The 12,794-nt window shown below is 41.6% G+C and overlaps 1 protein-coding gene across 1 annotated transcript in view; it reads right to left on the bottom strand.

The window, feature by feature from the left end:
- Positions 1-12,794, bottom strand: part of SLC4A4 (solute carrier family 4 member 4) — a 309,697-nt gene that overhangs the window by 273,075 nt on the left and 23,828 nt on the right. The window lies entirely within an intron of this gene.

Raw genomic sequence — 12,794 nt, 5'->3', positions numbered from 1 at the left:
CCTGGGTGCTGCGGACCATGGGGTCGCAAAGAGTCAGACACGACTGAGCGGCTGAACAACAACAACAAAATATTTCTTGGACTGAATCAAAATGGATTAAATTGAATTGACTTGCATTGCACTGCACTGAGACTCAGGGATCTGACTGCATCTCTCCTCTCACCCTGTTGCGGTGGCTCGTGGGGTGTCTGCCCCAGAACCATGAAGGATGATGACAAGCTTACTAGCTTATGGTTCATACAGAGATCATGTCTCAATGAGATCATGCATTAGCTTGACTTTCTAGCCAAAAAGGAGAGTCAAAAAAAGAAAAAAAAAGTTACATTAGCTTATTTCCTCTCAGGGGAACTATGGAGAAAGGAGTAAAAGTTACTGTTTAACAAACAAAAGGCTGAGAAAACATTTTTTCATTTAAGAATATGAGAAATTAGTGAAAGTGGCAAAAATAAATAAAAACCTACCACATACTCAAAAAAAAAAAAAAGTTGCACAATGGCCTAAAAGCCAAACTGTAATTGTGAATGTGCTGGCATTTGGCACAGATATCAGGATTTCAAGGAAGTGAGCCGCTCTTTCATGAACAGGACTAAACTGAAATGTCAACTACAATTGTTACAGTATATAGGAATGAACTAACATATGGTGTTTTTAAAATAAACTACTAACCACATCCAGTGGTTTCAATTAAAGAATGGTTCATTGCTTACAAAAATTCCCCTAGATCCAGCTGTCTTCCAAAAAAGTCCCATTGCCTCACTGAATTTCCACTGTCATCAGGCAGATTACTAAGGGACCAGTCTTGGATTAGATGTGAACACTCAGGGCAGCCTTGTAGAAAGTACTTTCCCCCAGCTTTATCTCATGGCTGAACAAATCCTGGGGGTAATCTCCTATAAGGAACACAAGTTGAATTGTAGCTATCTTAAATGGCCTACTAGAAATCTTAGAGATTAATAACCAAAAGAATTTTTCAGAATGCTAAATATGGTTATTTATACCTTAGTGTTCTGGAATTTTTTTTTAAAAATGATAATAAACAAGTATTAAGAAAAGGTCTATTAAGACCCAAGTTTCTGACAGAAGGAACATCTCTTAGGGAGGACTCCAAAACCAATACAAAGGGGTAATGTAAACAGAAGAATGAAAAGAAGCTAGAGAATCATGGTTGAAAAACTATCCCTTGGGGGATTAAAGATAAGACAGGCAGAGGCCACTTGAAACTTGTCTAAGGACAGCGTTAGAGATCTGGTCCTGCTAAGAAATGTGGTTCTATTTTGAGGGGTGAGAAGCTAGCCTCTGCCACTCACCCAGTGATTTTTCTGTTCTTTGGTCTCACTGTCTTTCTCAACAGTCAGGGTCCCTCCACAGTCTCTCCTTCTCAGAGATGGTCATCTCCTCTCTCTCTCTGGGCTTCCCTAGTGGCTCAGATGGCAAAGAATCTGCCTGCAATGCAGGAGACCAGGGTTCAATTCCAGGGAAGATCCCCTGTAGAAGGGAATGGCAACACACGCCAGTATTACTGCCTGGATAATTCCATGGTCAGAGGAGCCTGGTGGACTACGGTTCATGGACTGCAAAGAATCGGACACAGCTGAGCGGCTAACCTTTTCTACCTTCTTACCTTCAGTGCCATTCATGTACTTTTTTCCTTTGTGACCCACCCCCTGCCCCCCGCACTGGCCAAAATGTGGAATTCAATGACATTTAAAAAAATCAATTGTTACTTAAAATAAATACAAGCTTCAGGTTGGTTTTTCTACTAATACGTTGCCCTTGATTGATCTCTTTTTCATCCAAGCTAGTACAAGCCTTCTATTCAAATTCCCCATCTTCACACTTAAAGGCAGAACATTTTCCCCACATGCCAGACAAGGAAAGCCTCTCTGTCACTTCTACTGTACACAAAAAATATGCAATGCAAAGATCCTGACATTTATCCCATTACATTCATCACTTAGGTGTTTTTACAAATATCAGAAAGAATCAGAAAACAATAGAATATAAGGAACTTAAAGAGAATGTGGCATACACATTTTCCAGTCCATTTGATAGCGGAAAAAAAAAAAATCTATAAACCTTCCAAGTTTGGTTTAAGCAAGCGAATAACTCAGGCAAAGTTTCCTTTAGCCACACACTTCTCACGTACTTTAGAAAACTTTGATTAGCATTTGATCTAAATGAGTGGCCAGTGGAATACCAGTTATCTACCTTCAGTTCTTATTAACCATAGTAACTTTTGTTCAAAATCTATATTTAAGAATTGGAGGAACAAGGGAGAATATTAGCCATCTCTGGGTGTGGACATCAATAAAAAAATAATCCAAAAATCTCTCTGAAATTTTCTGCTTGTTTGTTTCCTTGGTTTTTGTTCATTTGGGGAATTCAGCAATTTCACAAGAAATAACAAAGCAGAGTCAAAGAACTGACCTAGGATTTTATAAGCTGTTCATGCATGCATTCTGATACTAGACGAATCTGCAGCGAATTTCTAGTTACAGAAATTGCTATTCCCATGACTTGGTAACAGAAATCAGCCTATTTTTTTCTGAAAACAACTTCAGTTTTGAACAAACACAGCCAGCTATACAGTCGGCGTGTTTCCTGTAAATCTGCGTCCAGAAGTCACATTTTCCATTACACCTAAGTTATTCCTTCCCAAAACCTCGTAAATGAAGCAGACTCAACTAAATGTAATTTCTCTGTGGCCTCTGTGTTAAAATTTTGGTAACTGACAAAGGATAATTTTAATACAGATTGCTGGAACACAGTAACACCACTACCAAAAGTAACTCCTAAGGGTACTGAGTACACTCTGCTTTTTTTTTTTTTTTAAAGGAATTTGGCTTAATTGGCAAATAGCAAAAGAATAAAAAATTTCAGAGACATTCTTGTTTCAAAACCATTACATCATAATTCTGAGAAGGATGTACAAAGGTCACCTAAGTTCATCTCTGCAGCAACACAGATTAATCTGTTTATCCATGATAAACATACATAAACAATTCTTAAAATTCTCCATGTAAGACACTCCACAAACAGCCTTGGTGACATAAACTGATTAACGAATCTCACTATCATAAGTAACCTCTTTTATACACTATCCTCACTCGGCAAAGTGAAATATGTACCCCAAATAGTACTATGCAGAGGGAAGCTTACTCCAACTCAACATGCTAATACAGTTCTTTAGTGAAATACCATCTTAAATAACATTTTGCATTCTTGCACTGACATGCATATCTTCACACATTTTAATATTTTCTCATGAGAAAATGTACATGCAGGGTAGCAGTTTTTATTTCTGTTTTGAAAATATGAACAATTTATTTTTTTATGTGCTAATTAGTCATTTTAAAGCAAAGTTGCAGAACTATACAGCATGAGTAAAAATACTTTTCCTGGCCTTCTCTCTTTTTGTGTCACTATTGTTCAACTCACTCTACTGCACAATTCCAGTGATTTCTATTTTAATCACATTTGAATAAGATTTAGGTTGGGAAAAATAGCGTTTTTTTAAACTAAGGTAGTTGTTAATATTAAACTTTCCAATTTTTATTTTTGCAGACAGAGCAGAATATTTTAACCGAATTGATCATTTCTGGACATTTTATTTGTATACCCACTCAAAGGATATGCTACTTCAAAACATGACTCAAATTAAATGAGATATTGCTCCTGCCAGTGGGGCTCTAATGATATCATTGGAGAGACGACACACACCTGAATTAAAGAAGTGAATCAATACTCAAACCACCTTAGGTCTAAGTATCAGAATATGTAACATACTTGTAAAATAATGTAAAATACTTGCCACAGGAGTTCAAAAACTGGGCAAGTCATTATGTGCTGGTATAAATGCACTCTTTAAGACCTGCAGAAGCAGAGTAAACCTACAATTTTCACTGAACTACTTAAAATATTGAAGACAGCAGAGGAAGCTCCATTACAGTCTCAATCTCTTTTTAAATGTCTAAGGAGCCCAGGTTAGGAAACTGTTTTCAGTAATGAGGAGCATTGGAAGGGTTTGTTATTATTATTATTACTATTTGTTTAATTAAGGAGAGACAAGACGAAAGTGACAGCTTAGCAATCTGGAAACCTTGTCAGAAATAACTCCCTTCTATTTCAAGTTAGACCCTAAAGGCAGAAAATCCAAAGAAGATAATGTCTTAGGAATGCAAAGGAAAAGGCAGACACAAGAGACACTTTGATGGAAAACCAACAGGACTCAGTGAGTGGCTGTCTACGGAAGAAGAAGAATACTTAAGAGTCAAAGATAACGAAGATTTTGATTATATAGGTAACAAAGATGACAGGGACTCCACGCTCACCACACCTCTACAGAAACGTGCTGAAAAGTCAAGTAACACTCCCCATCCATGGGAAAGTTATTAAAAGAACCCAACATTCCTGCTTCCAGATTGTGGTCGTGGAAGAATTCCAGAGAATTTATTTATAGAGTATACCCATAGTCCCCTATGGTCCCTCATAGCGATTTCTGCATTAACAGTTCAAGTCCATAAAGTCCTGAATCTAAATCCTTGGAATTAAGAACCCATAGAGTCCTTCAAGAACCTTTTATATCAGAAATTTCCTGAACAGAATTACCATTTCAAGAAGATCCCTACCGATATCTTCCTTTTTTTAATCACACACATACTCACAAATACGCTCACACCCTCAAGATTCCTATCTTATAACCTTGAACCCAAACCACAGGATGTGTCGTGCCTTCTGCTGAGGAGCTAATACCTGTGACCCACAGTCATTTATACCCTCTTCACTTCATTAAAGTATACTTCACATCTGACATTCCACATGGGGCTCTGGTTTTCTCCCATTTTCCACCCCAAGTCACTGTCTCTTTTTAGCCTGCGTACCCCAGCCCCTGGAGCACAGTGGAACCCTCTGAGGCCTCCAAAACTCCTGAGTCACTATAAATAGCAACAACATCAACTCTCCCATGACACACGTAAACGCACTATTCATAACATCTCATGGCATGATAAAATGGAATAACTATTGTCATAGAACAGTCAGAGGCTACGAGCAATGACACTCTTCCATAGCGTGAAGGACTGCCACTTGGAGGCAGCATCAAGGTGACTTCAAGTAAATCGCATTTCCAAAACACCAGGCTCCCTATGAGGTTTACATAGTTAACCAGTGAAAGAAGGTGGAAGCACCATGACACAGCCCTCCTGTACTCATCAGCCTCACAGAGGAAGAATCAGCAATTATGTGTACCACACAAAACACAACATTGTTGAGCCTGCCTCGTGCCACCAAAAACACAAGTATGCCAAACATTTTCCTCTCTGCACCGCACTGCCTTCAAGTTGCTGACTCGTCCCACCCAACTGCCCTTCTTAGCCAGATTAATTTCACTGAGAAACACAAAGAAAGAGGCAGAAAAGAGATCCTTCTCAGGAAAGAAGGGACGGCCCATTTGCCTGCAGGGGCTCAGAAGCGAAATTCCAACTACTGGCTGAATTCAAGGACACGCTTGGTAATAAGCAGTCACTTGCTCTATTGGCTGTCTTTTACACAAAATAGGAGCATGATCAGTATCACTTCTGCCTGGTGAACATCTTGTTTCCTTGGTCCTTTCATGCTGTGCAGCATCAGGCTGCACCACCAGCAAGTTATTAATAATAGACTGAATTTAAGGTAGATCTCCTGAAGATTGCCACTGGGATCCAGGAGTCAAGCTGACAGACAAAGCAAAGGAAAAGCTAGTGGGCACTGATAGCACAAAAGGCAGAGGAGCTCAAAGAAGTAACCTCTGCAGGTTTAGTCTGACGCTTTGGCATTTAGTCTGACGCTGCGTATAGTGGATGGGAAAAGATGAGCTTGAAGAAAGTGTTCAGAAGAACTCAAAGTAATAATTGCTAACCAGATATACTGCTCATTTAACACTCAGAGCACTATGGATTAACTTCTATCATTATTCCCTTTACAGGAGAGGAAAGTGGAGTACTGAGAGCTTAAGCATCTTGCCCAGTTCACGCTGCTGGTATGAGCTGGTATTCGAACTGTCTAGCTCAAACGCGCTCCTAACTGCCGTGACCCACTGCCTTTTCACTAAAATTCCATCACAAGTGACCCTTCTGAAAAGGCCAACTTTTAGGTTTTCAATTATTTTTTAATACAAAAAGCCTTTGTTTCAGACCTAAAGATAAAGGACATCCTCCTACGTATATAGGATGAAAAATAGAGAAGAGGATGAAAAAGACAGTGTATTTCCTTTGCGTTTTATTTCTTAACAGGGATAGAATCTACTCCTTTCATGCACACTTCAGACGTCCTTCTCTCCTGCATACTGGTTCATTGGGGGGATATGCAAATGGCGCACAGAAAATTGTAAGAATCTTAGATATCGGTATTCGAGGCCTTGCCTGAAAACATGTAAGAATCAAGGACAAAGTAGAAATGCACCCAGAAGAATGAAGTCAGGTCGGGGGAGGGCACAGGGATGTATGCGCTGGGAAAAGGGGAAGTCAAATGACAAAATCCCAAATAATCTTGGCTCTTATGCAAAGGTACTCTGTTCATTTCCCTGGAAGCACCAAGCAAAAGCAGCTGCCCATTTCTCTGCTTCAGTTTCCTGGCTATAACTGGATCACCCATGGGCATCCATTGTTCCAGGCTCACAGAACAATGCTCACTAGCATAAATCCATCAGTTCTGGTACTCATCCAAAGAGCTAAAAAAGACTACCACACGACTGAATGAACGTCTGTGTGCGCATACCTAGTGACAGGATCCCACCATGGGCAAGACATATGTGTGAGAGGCAGTTAGCACCTCCCAGCACCTCCCAGCACCGAGGCATGTGCGAGCTTGTCAAGAGATAGATTACACATCAGACCGAAATGCTGAACAGAATGTTCTGATTGTAGCTCTGTTTGCTAACATCTTATACATCTTCAGAGTCTCTGCAGTCACAGAGAGGCCTGTGAGTCCCCCACGAGCACCCCAGGACATTAACAAAATGCAAAGTGCAGAGGTCACTCCATCAATGGTAGGAGTTTAGCTCATCTAGGACCACCTCCCCATTCAGAATGGGCAACCCTCAGAGGACGGCAGTTACTAACTTAGGGCGAAAAAAAGTGCACAGTGGGGGAGGCAAAGGGTTATTTTTAAGAAAGAGCACAATCGAGCTTTTCTCTCCACCACCCACTCCACACCACCTCCTCGCTCCCTTGTCTCTCCTCCTGCCTGCTCTTCCACTTCACTTGTCTTTCCCAGCCTCCCGCCCCATTGCTCGTGTCCCACACTTCTCACACGCATTTTCTTCTCTGTGTCCCAAGGTGGGACACAGGCTCAAACGCCACACTGAGAAAAACAGCTGTGCGAGGCCTCAGAGCTGCTGCTGAGTTTGGGGGTAGGAAGAGGAAGACAGGGACAAAGAAGCTGGCTACCTTCCTCCTCAAAGCTCCCAATGCCTAAGATTCAAAACACGCATCCACTTTTTAGAAGCCCTCTCTTGACACCAGAGCCACAGGGAAGAGAAAAAGCTTCTGTGTTATAAGCTAAATGAACCCATTAATTATGTTATTTTCCCAATGTGCCTGAATACTGGAAAATATTTGGCTTATGTCTTCTTACAAATGTCCTTTACTATTTGTCCTATGCCTCCTTAATATGGTTTCCAAAGCTGAGTCACCTGAGCTCTCGCGTGGACTAGTGAGCATTTTTAAATGTAAGTGATAAATCCACGAGCTCTGTGGATTGATTTCTTCCAACAGCTACGGGTGACAAGCAGCTCAACACCCTTGGGAGTCGTGTGCCTAGATCAAAGTAGTGCTTCAGCAATAGTTGCAATAATGAGGCAGTTTCCAAAGTGGAATAATTAAAAATCAAGGCCAACTTTAACATGGCAAGAGAAAAAGGCAGAGCAGGAAAGATCATGTATGAGGATTACAAACAAGAAAATCACCTGGATCTTTATAAAGTAGAAAAGAGTGAGACCAGTAGAAGCAATACGTATGTCTTCCTCTGTGGCAATTCATCAACTCAACTGCTCTTCAATAAGCATCTATTAAGCAAAGAATAGCAAGAAGAGATAAGAAAGACTTCTTCAGCGATCAATGCAAAGAAATAGAGGAAAACAACAGAATGGGAAAGACTAGAGATCTCTTCAAGAAAATTAGAGATACCAAGGGAACATTTCATGCAAAGATGGGCTCGAGAAAGGACAGAAATGGTCTGGACCTAACAGAAGCAGAAGATATTAAGAAGACGTGGCAAGAATACATGGAAGAACTGTACAAAAAAGATCTTCACGACCCAGATAATAATGATGATGTGATCACTCACCTAGAGCCAGACATCCTGGAATGTGAAGTCAAGTGGGCCTTAGAAAGCATTGCTATGAACAAAGCTAGTGGAGGTGATGGAATTCCAGTTGAGCTGTTTCAAATCCTGAAAGATGATGCTGTGAAAGTGCTGCACTCAATATGCCAGCAAATTTGGAAAAACTCAGCAGTGGCCACACGACTAGAAAAGGTCAGTTTTCATTCCAATCCCAAAGAAAGGCAATGCAAAAGAATGCTCAAACTACCACACAATTGCACTCATCTCACACGCTAGTAGAGTAATGCTCAAAATTCTCCAAGCCAGGCTTCAGCAATACATGAACCGTGAACTCCCTGATGTTCAAACTGGTTTTAGAAAAGGCAGAGGAACCAGAGATCAACTTGCCAACATCCGCTGGATCATGGACAAAGCAAGAGAGTTCCGGAAAAACATCTAATTCTCCTTTATTGGCTATGCCAAAGCCTTTGACTGTGTGGATCACAATAAACTGTGGAAAATTCTGAAAGAGATGGGAATAGCAGACCACCTGACCTGCCTCTTGAGAAATCTGTATGCAGGTCAGGAAGCAACAGTTAGAACTGGACATGGAACAACAGACTGGTTCCAAATAGGAAAAGGAGAACATCAAGGCTGTATATTGTCCGCCTGCTTATTTAACTTATATGCAGAATATACATCAAGAGAAACGCTGGACTGGAAGAAACACAAGCTGGAGTCAAGATTGCTGGGAGAAATATCAATAACCTCAGATATGCAGATGACACCACCCTTATGGCAGAAAGTGAAGAGGAGCTAAAAAGCCTCTTGATGAAAGTGAAAGAGGAGAGTGAAAAAGTTGGCTTCAAGCTCAACATTCAGAAAATGAAGATCATGGCATCCGGTCCCATCACTTCATGGAAAATAGATGGGGAAACAGTGGAAACAGTGTCAAACTTTATTTTGGGGGGCTCCAAAATCACTGCAGATGGTGACTGCAGCCATGAAATTAAAAGACGCTTACTCCTTGGAAGAAAAGTTATGACCAACCTAGATAGTATATTCAAAAGCAGAGACATTACTTTGCCGACCATGGTCCTTCTAGTCAAGGCTATGGTTTTTCCTGTGGTCATGTATGGATGTGAGAGTTGGACTATGAAGAAGGCTGAGCACCAAAGAATTGATGCTTTTGAACTGTGGTGTTGGAGAAGACTCTTGAGAGTCCCTTGGACTGCAAGGAGATCCAACCAGTCCATTCTGAGAGATCTACCCTGGGATTTCTTTGGAAAGAATGATGCTAAAGCTGAAGCTCCAGTACTTTGGCCACCTCATGCGAAGGGTTGACTCATTTGAAAAGACTCTGATGCTGGGGGGGATTGGGGGCAGGAGGAGAAGGGGACGACAGAGGATGAGATGGCTGGATGGCATCACGGACTTGATGGACCTGAATCTGAGTGAACTCCGGGAGTTGGTGATGGACAGGGAGGCCTGGCGTGCTGCGATTCGTGGGGTCGCAAAGAGTCAGACATGAGTGAGCGACTGAACTGAACTGAACTGAAGCATATACACTGGGCTTCCTAGGTGACACTAATAGTAAAGAACCCACCTACCAACACTGGAGACCTAAGAACCTCAGGTTCGATCCCTGGGTCGGGAAGATCCCCTGGGGAAGGGCATGACAACCCACTCCATACTCTTGCCTAGAGAATTCCATGGACAGAGGAGCCTGGTGGGCTCCAGTCCATAGGGTCGCATAGAGTCAGACATGACTGAATTGACTTAGCACGCACACACACACACATACTAAGTACCAGGCACTGTGCTAGGTGCCAGAGATAACATAGGAGAAGAAGACAAACCTGATCCAAGCTCTCAGAGAGCTTATGCTGTCCCATCAGCACAAGACAAAACTGTAGGGTATTTTTACTAACAGTAGGTTAGTAAACTCCTGAAGTGAAACATGTATTATGAAGGAAAGAGATGAGAACTGTGGAAGACCAACACTGGAGAAGCTATTAACACATCAGATAGAATAGCAGGGCAAAGCATCTCTCTCTGAAGAGACAACACTTTGAAGCCGGAACATAAAGGCAGAGAAAAGCTAACCAGAGCAAGAATGAGGGACCATTCCAGAAAGACAGTATTGCACAAGCACAGGTCCTGAGGCAGAAAAGGTTTGGACACCACTGAAAAATCCATGTGGCTGAATTACAGTGAACAAGGAGCAAGTAATGCAAAGGATTCTGGTGGGACACAGTGGGCCCTGAGGCTTGACCGGGATTTCATTCTAAAGAGGGAATGGTGTGACCCAATTTGCACTTTGTGATAATCACTACTCCCTCTGTGTGGGAAAAGATGTGAAACGCAGGGGCAGTTCCAGTTGTCTTAAGCAAGAGAGTAGGATTCCCTGGATCAGAATATGGCAGTCAACATCAAAAAACAATAGACAGATTCAGATGTATTTCAGATGCAGAACCAACAAAAGTTATTGACATGTTGCAGATGAGGGTGACAGGAAGGAGAAAATCAGAGATGATTCTCATTAAGGGGCTCTATTTCCACGCGGGTTTTTTCAGTAGTGACAAGCACCACCTGATATAATGCCAGGTCCATGCAAGAATCTGGTCCAGGGGGCCTGGCATGCCTGTAGACATAAGTTACTTAAAAACCACAGATTTAAGAACAAGAGAAACTTTTGTCTTCACATTGGCTCCAGAGCCCTATAGGTTCCCTGAAATCACAGGCTTAAATGTCCCTTTTCATCTGAGTGCAACGATTTTTAAGTAGAATTGCACCAGATAAACCAGCTACCAACCCATCTAGTCTCCATGATAAGCAGTGGAGAAAATACAGTAATTTCTTTGAGGATCTTCATGTCATGTTGGATGATTCATATCAAATATGTCACAGGCATATGACAGCATAATTTACTGACTAGCAGAAAATAACTAACTGTAAAATACAAATTTATTGATCATTTCTTTGTTATCATTGTCCTTAACAATGATGTCTCCATAGGATCGCTTCAGAAACCAAATATACAACGCAATCCAGTCCTCTCCAAGGAGGAGACCTCTAAGGGTAAAGAGCAGGAAGTGCCTTCCGTCCTCTACATGCTCTACTCAAACTGGTCTCCAGAGGCCACAGGAAGTCACAGCATTCCAGGGAAGACAGAGATTCAGCCTCAGTGCCTTTCTGACCTGTTCATCCCTATTACCTACTTGAGTATTACTGGCATAGTTTCCACTGCCTTTCCTAAAAAGCTATTACATAATGTTCATCTCAAAATCCTGTGGCCCATTTGTGTAGGTGAGCCTCTCTTTCCCTTTTAGTATTTATAGAGATGATGCATTCTTGTTCTTAAATCGCAGAATGAGAGATGATAAGACAAACAGACACAGACACAGACACACACACAGACACACACACAGACACACAGACACACAGACACACACACACACACACACACACACACACACACACACACACACACACACACACACACAGGAGACAGCACCTCTGATTCTGGCTCAGGTCTTACCAAAACAGATAGCAAATCGAGATAAACTAGTAATGTATTTGGAAAGGAATGTTATCTTTCGTTCCTCCAGACTATTAACTGTGACCTTTTCTGTCTGCATTTCAAGGACTTTGCTTGAAACAGACCCCATTTTTTTTAGTCAACATACAAACAATGCCTTTCAGAAAGGCTCTCCCCCAGAGTTCCAGTGAAAAGCATGGAACTCCTGCCTCCTGTCCTCTGGTCCCATGTAAGTCTTACATTTACTCCAACACTTTAAACTTTTAATTCAGTGGTCCATCTCCAAACTGTCCTCAAAACATTCCTCTTTAATTCAGTGGTCCAGCTGACGGCTCCTCTCCACATAAGTATCCTTCTACCTCCTAAGCCACCTGCTCAGCTCCAGTAGAGAGACTATAAAAAAAATTCACAGATTCGCATCACTACACTTCACACCCTCATATTTAACTCTGTAAACTCACTTTCAACAGTTCTGAGCTATTAATTCTAATTTAGCCTCTCATCACCTACGAAGACTGAATTGGATCTTTATCTCTGCCACCCATGATGGATTTTATTGCAAGTTCTGGATTTCTGCAACTGCAGCAAAGAGAGGAAGAACTGGGCTGAGCGTGCCAACATGAAAAGCTGTCACTATGCAACTCATGTTGGGGAATCTTCCCAAACTGGCATATGTTTCTGCTGCTTTTCGCTTCTACTGCATATATTTGTTCTCACTCCAGCCACAAAGCTGCCCAGATAGCCCAACGTTCTCCACATCAAAAGAAACCAAAGCAACAGACACATAAACCCAAACACACATCAATCCGCTTGAATCCAAGGATGTGGTTTGACCTCCTGCTATTCTGTGCCAAGTAACACCTCTATCCAAAGTCTGATGATGGCTAATAGTTTCAACATTTTCAGAACTGCGTCACTCTCAATGACCCTCTGATTTTGGGGATGTTTTCCCACT

The sequence above is a fragment of the Budorcas taxicolor genome, chromosome 6, assembly GCF_023091745.1.
Source record: "Budorcas taxicolor isolate Tak-1 chromosome 6, Takin1.1, whole genome shotgun sequence".
Classification (NCBI taxonomy): domain Eukaryota; kingdom Metazoa; phylum Chordata; class Mammalia; order Artiodactyla; family Bovidae; genus Budorcas; species Budorcas taxicolor.
The sequence above is the reverse complement of the archived record's forward strand: the minus strand, read 5'-3'. Positions and strand labels throughout refer to the sequence as shown.